Here is an 11,881-nt window from a genome sequence, read left to right as displayed (position 1 = left end):
AACAGCCGCCCCAGTAAGAAAAGATTTGCCCAGTGTCAATCAGGAGAACCTTTTTTTCAGTCAAAAATTGTGAAAATCTGGGACGCCTGGGTGGCTCAGTTGGTTAAGCAGCTGCCTTCGGCTCAGGTCATGATCCCAGCGTCCTGGGATCGAGTCCCACATCGGGCTCCTTGCTCTGCAGGGAGCCTGCTTCTCCCTCTGACTCTGCCTTCCACTCTGCCTGTGCTCGCTCTCACTCGCTCTCTCTCTGACAAATAAATAAATAAAAATCTTTATAAAAAAAAATTGTGAAAATCCCCTGGTCTAATAATCATTTTGCTTTATAGTTCTCTCATGCCTGAAGTTCACAAGCTGCTTTCAAAATTCACTTATTCTTCTATCTTATTCCTACTTTCGTTCTTCTAAGACCTTTATCTTAGGAGGAAAACACAATTATTTCTCCGATTTTTAGAGATGAGGAAACCGTTTCAGGTAAATTTGGTTTCCAAAACCAATTTCAGCCTTGCCAGAGGGGGAGCCATGACACCACAATAATGACACGTTAGGTTTATGATTTGGTACTTTGTATTAAATTTACTTTTGAGTTATTAACAACTATAGAAAAAATGAAAAAGTAAATAGCTTATCGAGAATCACGGAATCAGAATAATGCTCTAGGGAATGCATAATTTATATTTTCTTAGGGTCTCTGACTGGACCTATGAATTTAACTAACAACAACAAAAAAAAAACAGATTAATAGGAGAAAACATACAAATTTTAATTATATCGTCCTTAATTGTATCTTTGCACCTGGGAGTCTTCCGAAGATAAGTTAAGACCCAAGGAAGCAGAGCTGAATGCTTATATACTGAGTTGGACAAAAAATAGTAAATTGTGAAAATATGACTAGGCGAAGGGCTCGGGCTGGAGCAGTTACATGAGTGAAGTAACTAGAAAGATGGGGTTAGATTAACAAGGTTGGTTTGCATAGATTTATCTTGGCCTTGGCCTCCTGCCCTTGGTGATGAGAATTTCTCTTTCTTTCTGATATAGGGAGGGTATTTTTCACATGGGAATTTTATCTCCTGCTTTTAAGAAAAGGAAGGCGAATCAGAATGTCCTCTTCACAGCTGCTATTTTTCAAGTGCTTTTAACTCAAAATAGTCAGTATGCTAAACCAGCATTCTTTGGGTGCTGTGTTCTGAACTCCTTCAGTACAATCAGTAACTACTGATTTAACTAACTGTATCACTGACTATATTTTGAGGATGAGAGTGGAGAAATGGGTGGTGTTGATGCAAGACATCCAAAACATCGATTACCATAATAGTAAGTAGATTCCATTAAAAAGAGCAATACTAGGAACCTGAAGGTAAATACTAAAAGAAACAGCTAAAAGTATTTAAAAGTATTACTGGTTTTAAAAATAATTGGTAAAGGGATGCCTGGGTGGCTTAGTCACTTAAGCATCTGTCTTTGGCTTAGGTCATGATCCCAGAGTCCTGGGATCTAGTCCTGTATCAGCCTCCTTGCTCAGCTTTTTCCTCTGCCTGCCTCTCCCTCTGCTTGTGTGTGAGTTCTCCCTCGCTCTCTCTCTCTCTTTCTCTCTCTGTGACATAAACTCTTAAAAAAAAAAATGTTGGTTAAGAGAATGGGAAGTTAAGCTTTTACAGATACTCACTATAAAACAAACAGTTCAGTTATGCATAGTGTTAATCACAGTACCATTCTGAATGGGCCTCTGAATTGTTGATAATAGCTATGAGGTACTTATTGTAGAGAATATAACATTTTTGCTGTCTAGATATTGACAAATTCTTGGTAATATAACACTGCCCAAATACACACATATATATACTGTGGATCAGTGTTTATACAATTTATCATTTGCTCTTTGAAATTGTTGAGGAAGAAAATCTTTTCCTGTATCTTTTTAGATTTTACACTTGGGGGCCTGCAATTTAAATGAAAGACAGACTAATTAGCAAGAGGGAAAAACAAATTTATGTATGTTTATATGCACAGGAGTTCACAAAGAAATGACTCAAGGATGTGGTTAGATTTTGGAGTTTATATGCCATCTTAATAGGGAATGGCAGAGGAGCAGAGGGAAAGTTATGAGAGAACATATGACTTACAGGAAAAATGAATGGGCCATTAGGAGAATAGGTGGGATATGTGATTTTTTTTTTTTTTAAGATTTTGTTTATTTATTTGACAGACAGAGATCACAAGTAGGTAGAGAGAGGAAGGGAAGCAGGCTCCCTGCTGAGCAGAGAGCCCGATGCGGGCTCGATTCCAGGACCCTGGGATCATGACCTGAGCTGAAGGCAGAGGCTTTAACCCACTGAGCCACCCGGGCGTCCCAGGATATGTGATAGTTTATGATAATGTTTCTTTAGGTGATTTTTTAAAAAAATATTTTATTTATTTATTTGACAGACAGAGATCACAAGTAGGCAGAGAGGCAGGCAGAGAGAGAAGAGGAAGCAGGCTCCCCGCTGAGCAGAGAGCCCAATGTGCGGCTCTATCCTAGGACCCTGGGATCATGACCTGAGCCGAAAGCAGAGGCTTTAACCCACTGAGCCACCCAGGCGCCCCTCTTTAGGTGATTTTTTATCCAGGTGCTGACTTGTGCTGACTTCTTGTCTTTGTAAAACTCTTTGGGAGGGGATTCAGGACAATTGAATTCTTTTGGGAGGCTTTGCTTTCAAGAAAAAGGAATGGAAAAAAGCCTCTTCCTATAGTCATTGATTTATAAATTTCTTCAGTTCAAAATAATCCTTATGATACTGGGGCATAGTCTGGACCCCTTCAAATTAATGATAAAAAAGTAATATACATGCATATTTAAGTTACCTGTATGTGCATAATAAATTCTAGAAAGATACTCATAACTCATCATAGTGGTTACTTCTGAGGAGGAAAAATCTAAGCCTTTAGGGGAAAGGAGACGGATAGAAATTTTTCAGTGTTTTATATAGTCAATCTTCATTATTCACAGCTTTCATAGAAGTGAATCTGTTCAGTAACTAAAATTAATTTGTAAACTCCAAATTAAAAAGCAACTCAAGGAAACCACAACAAAGTAAATCCATGGAATGGAGCTCTCCTACTGGACTACATGGAATCCCCCAATATCATGAGGACACACTAGAATTCTGGGCTAATAAGTCAACACATATCTGAGCAGAAAGAAAATGCCAGCAAAAGGCAAGGGAAGCAAGGGAAAAAATGACCTATTGGGATTTCATCAAGATCAAAAGCTTTTGCACAGCAAAGGAAACAGTTAACAAAATCAAAAGACAACTGACTGAATGGGAGAAGATATTTGCAAATGACATATCAGATAAAGGACTAGTGTCCAGAATCTATAAAGAACTTAGCAAACTCAACACCCAAAGAACAAATAATCCAATCAATAAATGGGCAGAGGACATGAACAGACATTTCTGCAAAGAAGACATCCAGATGGCCAACAGACACATGAAAAAGTGCTCCATATCACTCGGCATCAGGGAAATACAAATCAAAACCACAATGAGATATCACCTCACACCAGTCAGAATGGCTAAAATCAACAAGTCAGGAAATGACAGATGCTGGCGAGGATGCGGAGAAAGGGGAACCCTCCTACATTGTTGGTGGGAATGCAAGCTGGTGCAGCCACTCTGGAAAACAGCATGGAGGTTCCTCAAAATGTTGAAAATAGAACTGCCCTATGATCCAGCAATTGCACTATTGGGTATTTACCCTAAAGATACAAATGTAGTGATCCAAAGGGGCACATGCACCCGAATGTTTATAGCAGCAATGTCCACAATAGCCAAACTATGGAAAGAACCTAGATGTCCATCCACAGATGAATGGATCAAGAAGATGTGGTATATATACACAATGGAATACTATGCAGCCATCAAAAGAAATGAAATCTTGCCATTTGCGACAACATGGATGGAACTAGAGCGTATCATGCTTAGCGAAATAAGTCAAGCAGAGAAAGACAACTATCATATGATCTCCCTGATATGAGGAAGTGGTGATGCAACATGGAGGCTTAAGTGGGTAGAAGAAGAATAAATGAAACAAGATGGGATTGGGAGGGAGACAAACCATAAGTGACTCTTAATCTCACAAAACAAACTGAGGGTTGCTGGGGGGAGTGGGTTTGGGAGAAGGGGGTGGGATTATGGACATTGGGGAGGGTATGTGCTTTGGTGAGTGCTGTGAAGTGTGTAAACCTGGTGATTCACAGACCTGTACCCCTGGGGATAAAAATATATGTTTATAAAAAATAAAAAATTAAAAAAAAAAAAAAAAGAAAGAAAATGCCAGTAAGTAACTATTAGAGCAGTCATTTACGTGAGCCAGCTTGTTCTGACAGCCCAGTTATAAAAAGTGACATATTTACAAGTTGCCAATCTGTTAAATAAATGGAGACAAAAAAAAAAAAAAGCAATGCAATATAGCACTTTTAAATTCATTTGCAAACATGTGCAGAGTGGCAAAAAAATTTGCATCTCTCTACATACATATTCCCAGCCACCAAAATTGAACAAGATGATGTTCAGCCTTCTTGTTTCAGCTCTCATATTGTAAACAAGTGTCCTTTTTGTTGTCTGTTTAGTACCATGTTTTTGCATTGGTTTTTTTTTTTTTTATGTTTTTGCGTGACTGTGCCTTTATTTTCCACTATAAAAAAATAGGTTTCTTTTTTTTTTCTTCAAGATTTTATTTATTTATTTGACAGACAGAGCATAAGCAGGGGGAGCAACAGAGGGAGAGGGAGAAGTACACTCTCTACTGCAGGGACCCCAACGTGGAGCTCGATCCCAGGATCCTGTGATCATGACATGAGCCCAAAGATCGTGACCCGAGCCAAAAGAAGACGCTGAACCAACTGAGTTACCCAGGCACCCCGCCTCTTTTTTTTTTTTTTTTTTAATTTTACTGTCTAAAATGGATAGTGCTTAAGTGCTATCTTTGACTTCCTTCTTTTCCTATGAAGCATGTCATAAGGCCCTCATGTGAGAGGTGCTCTCCTTGTACCTAAAGGAAAGAAACAATCCTTATCTCCATAGACAAAGTGGTGCCAAGAGAAATCCAAATAAACAGGCCTTAGTAAGATTCCTGTAGCTTGGTACCTTTAGCTTATACCCCTCTGTCCTGTCACATTTTTCCAGAACTTTTTTTTTTTTTTTTTAAGATTTTATTCATTTATTTGCCAGAGAGAGAGAGAAAAAATAAGCAGGGGGAGCAGCCGGCAGAGGGCTAAGCAGGCTCCCTGCCAAACAAGCAGTCTGATGTGGGACTTGATCCCAGGACCCTTCAATGATGACCTGAGCCAAAGGCAGATGCTTAACTGACTGAGCCACCCAGGCATCCCCAGGACTTTCCATTCTTCATCAAATGTAGTATAAAAACAGTTAAGTTTATTCCCTCTGGTCTTCATTTCCTTATGAAGGCTCCTGTGTCATGTAAAACTTACATTAAATATGTATGCTTTTCTATTGTTAATCTACCCTTTGTCAGTCCAATTTACATGGCTCCAGTGACAGAATCTAGGAGGGTAGTAGGAAAAAGATTTTTTTTTTCCTCCCCTGCAATCCTTTTTGATTTAAAAAAAAATTTTTTTTAATTTTTTTATAAACATATATTTTTATCCCCAGGGGTACAGGTCTGTAAATCGCCAGGTTTACACACTTCACAGCACTCACCATAGCACATACCCTCCCCAATGTCCATAACCCCACCCTCCTTCTCGCAACCCCCATCCCCCCAGCAACCCTCAGTTTGTTTTGTGAGATTAAGAGTCCCTTATGGTTTGTCTCCCTCCCAATACCATCTTGTTTCATTTATTCTTCTCCTATCCCCTTAACCCCCCCATGTTGCATCTCCACTTCTTCATATCAGGGAGATCATATGATAGTTGTCTTTCTCTGATTGACTTATTTCACTAAGCATGATACCCTTTAGTTCCATCCACGTCGTCGCAAATGGCAAGATTTCATTTCTTGTGATGGCTGCATAGGATTCCATTGTGTATATATACCACATCTTATTTATCCATTCATCTGTTGATGGACATCTAGGTTCTTTCCATAGTTTGGCTATTGTAGACATTGCTGCTATAAACATTCGGGTGCATGTGCCCCTTCAGATCACTACATTTGTATCTTTAGGGTAAATACCCATTAGTGCAGTTGCTGGGTCATAGGGTAGTTCCATTTTCAACATTTTGAGGAACCTCCATGCTGTTTTCCAGAGTGGTTGCACCAGCTTGCATTCCCACCAACAATGTAGGAGGGTTCCCCTTTCTCCGCATCCTCGCCAGCATCTGTCATTTCCTGACTTGTTAATTTTAGCCATTTTGACTGGTGTGAGGTGATATCTCATTGTGGTTTTGATTTGTATTTCCCTGATGCCGAGTGATATGGAGCACTTTTTCATGTGTCTGTTGGCCGTCTGGATTTCTTCTTTGCAGAAATGTCCGTTCATGTCTTCTGCCCATTTCTTGATTGGATTATTTGTTCTTTGGGTGTTGAGTTTGCTAAATTCTTTATAGATTTTGGACACTAGCCCTTTATCTGATATGTCGTTTGCAAATATCTTCTCCCATTCTGTCAGTTGTCTTTTGGTTTTGTTAACTGTTTCCTTTGCTGTGCAAAAGCTTTTGATCTTGATAAAATCCCAATAGGTCATTTTTGCCCTTGCTTCCCTTGCCTTTGGTGATGTTCCTAGGAAGATGTTGCTGCGGCTGAGGTCGAAGAGGTTGCTGCCTGTGTTCTCCTCAAGAGTGTTGATGGATTCCTTTCTCACATTGAGGTTCTTCATCCATTTTGAGTCTATTTTCTTGTGTGGTGTAAGGAAATGGTCCAATTTCATTTTTCTGCATGTGGTTGTCCAATTTTCCCAACACCATTTATTGAAGAGTCTGTCTTTTTTTCATTGGACATTCTTTCCTGCTTTGTCGAAGATTAGTTGACCATAGAGTTGAGGGTCTATTTCTGGGCTCTCTATTCTGTTCCATTGATCTATTTGTCTGTTTTTGTGCCAGTACCATGCTGTCTTGATGATGACAGCTTTGTAATAGAGCTTGAAGTCCGGAATTGTGATGCCACTAACGTTGGCTTTCTTTTTCAATATTCCTTTGGATATTTGAGGTCTTTTCTGGTTCCATTTAAATTTTAGGATTATTTGTTCCATTTCTTTGAAAAAAATGGATGGTATTTTGATAGGAATTGAATTAAATGTGTAGGTTGCTTTAGGTAGCATACACATGTTCACAATATTTATTCTTCCAATCCAGGAGCATGGAATATTTTTCCATTTCTTTGTGTCTTCCTCAATTTCTTTCACGAGTACTTTATAGTTTTCTAGTATAGATTCTTAGCCTCTTTGATTAGGTTTATTCCTAGGTATCTTATAGTTTTGGGTGCAATTGTAAATGGGATTGACTCCTTAATTTCTCTTTCTTCTGTCTTGTTGTTGGTGTAGAGAAATGCAACTGATTTCTGTGCATTGATTTTATATCCTGACACTTTACTGAATTCCTGTACAAGTTCTAGCAGTTTTGGAGTGGAGTCTTTTGGGTTTTCCACATATAGTATCATATCATCTGCGAAGAGTGATAGTTTGACTTCTTTGCCGATTTGGATGCCTTTAATTTCCTTTTGTTGTCTGATTGCTGAGGCTAGGACTTTTAGTACTATGTTGAATAGTAGTGGTGATAATGGACATCCTTGCCGTGATCCTGACCTTAGCGGAAAAGCTTTCAGTTTTTCTCCATTGAGAATGATATTTGCAGTGGGTTTTTCATAGATGGCTTTGATAATATTGAGGTATGTGCCCTCTATCCCTACACTTTGAAGAGTTTTGATCAGGAAGGGATGCTGTACTTTGTCAAATGCTTTTTCAGCATCTTGAGAGTATCATATGGTTCTTGTTCTTTCTTTTATTAATGTGTTGTATCACATTGATTGATTTGCGGATGTTGAACCAACCTTGTAGCCCTGGAAGAAATCCCACTTGGTCGTGGTGAATAATCCTTTTAATGTACTGTTGAATCCTATTGGCTAGTATTTTGGTGAGAATTTTCGCATCTGTGTTCATCAAGGATATTGGTCTGTAGTTCTCTTTTTTGATGGGATCCTTGTCTGGTTTGGGGATCAAGGTGATGCTGGCCTCATAAAATGAGTTTGGAAGTTTTCCTTCCATTTCTATTTTTTGAAACAGTTTCAGGAGAATAGGAATTAGTTCTTCTTTAAATGTTTGGTAGAATTCCCCCAGGAAGCCATCTGGCCCTGGGCTTTTGTTTGTTTGGAGATTTTTGATGACTGTTTCAATCTCCTTACTGGTTATGGGTCTGTTCAGGTTTTCTATTTCTTCCTGGTTCAGTTGTGGTAGTTTTTATGTCTGTAGGAATGCATCCATTTCTTCCAGATTGTCAAATTTGTTGGCATAGAGTTGCTCATAATATGTTCTTATAATTGTCTGTATTTCTTTGGTGTTAGTTGTGATCTCTCCTCTTTCATTCATGATTTTATTTATTCAGGTCCTTTCTCTTTTCTTTTTGATAAGTCTGGCTAGGGGTTTATCAATCTTATTCTTTCAAAGAACCAGCTCCTAGTTTCATTGATTTGTTCTATTGTTTTTTTGGTTTCTATTTCATTGATTTCTGATCTGATCTTTATGATTTCTCTTCTCCTGCTGGGTTTAGGGTTTCTTTCTTGTTCTTTCTCCAGCTCCTTTAGGTGTAGGGTTAGCTTGTGTACCTGAGACCTTTCTTGTTTCTTGAGAAAGGCTTGTACCACTATATATTTTCCTCTCAGGACTGCCTTTGTTGTGTCCCACAGATTTTGAACCATTGTGTTTTCATTATCATTTGTTTCCATGAATTTTTAAAATTCTTCTTTAATTTCCTGGTTGACCCATTCATTCTTTAGAAGGATGCAGTTTAGTCTCCATGTGTTTGGGTTCTTCCCAAATTTCCTCTTGTGATTGAGTTCTAGCTTCAGAGCATTGTGGTCTGAAAATATGCAGGGAATGATCCCAATCGTTTGATACTGGTTGAGACCTGATTTAGGACCGAGGATGTGATCTATTCTGGAGAATGTTCCATGTGCATTAGAGAAGAATGTGTATTCTGTTGCTTTGGGATGAAATGTTCTGAATATATCTGTGATGTCCATCTGGTCCAGTGTGTCATTTAAGGCCTTTATTTCCTTGTTGATCTTTTGCTTGGATGATCTGTCCATTTCAGTGACTGGAGTGTTAACGTCCCCTACTATTATTGTATTATTGTTGATGTGTTTCTTTGTTTTTGTTATTAATTGGTTTATATAGTTGTCTGCTCCCATGTTAGGAGCATAGATATTTAAATTTGTTAGATATTCTTGTTGGAAGATTCTTTGAGTATAATATAGTGTCCTTCCTCATCTCTTATTATAGTCTTTGGCTTAAAATCTAATTGATCTAAGGATTTCCACTCCTGCTTTCTTCTGATGTCCATTAGCATGGTAAATTGTTTTCCACCCCCTCACTTTAAATCTGGAGGTGTCTTTGGGTTTAAAATGAGTTTCTTGTAAGCAACATATAGGTGGGTTTGTTTTTTTTTATCCATTCTGATACCCTGTGTCTTTTGATTGGGGCATTTAGCCCATTAACATTCAGGGTAACTATTGAGAGATATGAATTTAGTGCCATTGTATTGCTTGTAAGGTGACTGTTACTGTATATTTTCTCTGTTCCTTTCTGATCTACTACTTTTAGGCTCTCTCTTTGCTTAGAGGACCCCTTTCAATATTTCCTGTAGAGCTGGTTTGGTGTTTGCAAATTCTTTCAGTTTTTGTTTGTTCTGGAAGCTTTTAATCTCTCCCTCTATTTTCAATGATAGCCTACCTGGATATAGTATTCTTGGCTGCATGTTTTTCTCGTTTAGTGCTCTGAATATATCATGCCAGCTCTTTCTGGCCTGCCAGGTCTCTATGGATAAGTCTGCTGCCAATCTAAAATTTTTATCATTGTATGTTACAGACTTCTTTTCCTGGGCTGCTTTCAGGATTTTCTCTTTGTCACTAAGACTTGTAAATTTTACTAGTAGGTGATGGGGTGTGGACCTATTCTTATTGATTTTGAGGGGGGTTCTCTGCACCTCCTGGATTTTGATGCTTGTTCCCTTTGCCATATTAGGAAAATTCTCTCCAATAATTCTCTCCAATATACCTTCTGCTCCCCTCTCTCTTTCTTCTTCTTCTGGAATCCCAATTATTCTAATATTGTTTCATCTTATGGTATCACTTATCTCTCGAAATCTCTCCTCGTGGTCCAGTAGCTGTTTGTCCCTCTTTTGCTCAGCTTCTTTATTCTCTATCATTTGTTCTTCTATATCGCTAATTCTTTCTTCTGCCTCATATATCCTAGCAGTGAGAGCCTCCATTTTTTATTGCACCTCATTAATAGCTCTTTTTATTTTAACTTGGTTAGATTTTAGTTCTTTTATTTCTCCAGAAAGGGCTTTTATATCTCCCGAGAGGGTTTCTCTAATATCTTCTAATATCTTTTGAGCCCCGCTAGAACCTTGAGAATCGCCATTCTGAACTCTAGATCTGACATATTACCAATGTCTGTATTGATTAGGTCTCTAGCCTTCAGTACTGCCTCTTGTTCTTTTTTTTGTGGTGAAATTTTCCGCCTTGTCATTTTGTCCAGATAAGAGTATATGAAGGAGCAAGTAAAATACTAAAAGGGTGGCAAAGACCCCAGGAAAATATGCTTTAACCGAATCAGAAGAGATCCCAAATTGTGAGGGGGAATAAAGGGGATAAAAAGAGGTTCAGAACGAAAGAAAGAAAAAAAAGAAACAATTAAAAAAAGAAAACGAATAAAGACAAAATATAAAAAATAATATATATATATATGTATATATATATATATTGGATAAACTAGTTAAAAAACGTTAAAAAAAGAAAAGGGTAAATGTTAAAAAATTTAGCAGAAGAAGGAAAAAAAATTGAAAAAGAAAAAAATATATAATTAACTGCAAGACTAAAGAATCATGGGGAGAAAGTCATGAGTTCCGTGCTTTGCTTTCTGAGAGCTCACTTCTCGGCTCTGTCTCTGTAGCCGGCTTCCCTGGTCTAATACCTGTGAGATCTGCGACACTCAGACACCCTCGATCCTTCTGTGACCGTGTGGGACCTGAGGCCATGCTGACCCCGCATGGGGTTCACCCCGGTTTAGCCTTTGGAGTGATGTCCCTCAGTGGAACAGACTTTTATAAGTCCTGGTTTTGTGCTCTGTTGCTCCACTGCTTGCTGGGAGCCGGCCCCTCCCCCAGCAGTCTATCTTCCCATTGCTTTGGATTCACTTCACCGCCAGTCCTACCTTTCAGAAAGTGGTCGATTTTTTGTTTCTCTTTGATCTCCTGTTGGATTTGTAGGTGTTTGCTATCTAGCTGATCTCCTCCTACCTGAAGTAGTCTCATCCTGCTACTTCCTCCTTTTTGATTTTTGAGCCATGTGAATATATTAGTTGTACTAAAAAAAAAAAAAAAATTAAACAAGCAAATAAAAAAAATTAAACAAGTAAATAATCTCAAGAGCTGAGATTAAATATTATAAAATTTTAGCTTACTCTTTTATTAAGGCAATAGCATTCATTAATTATCTTTATCTCAATGAAGTAGAAATGAAGTGGAGCAAAATCCAGATCAAAGTATAGACCTAGGAGGGGTGGGAGAGGGAAGCAGGAAAAGAAACTTTTGAATAATAGTTTTACTTAAATTTTAATAGACATTTTAAAACAGTTTCTACAAGTGTTAGATTTCTATTACTATGAAAGTACTATTAGGACATAGTTTTACTTCTAACTCTTATAATGTGCTGGTCATTCATTCGTA

This window comes from Mustela nivalis (genome assembly GCF_964662115.1).
Source record: "Mustela nivalis genome assembly, chromosome: 10".
NCBI classification, from domain to species: Eukaryota; Metazoa; Chordata; class Mammalia; order Carnivora; family Mustelidae; genus Mustela; species Mustela nivalis.
The sequence above is the reverse complement of the archived record's forward strand: the minus strand, read 5'-3'. Positions refer to the sequence as shown.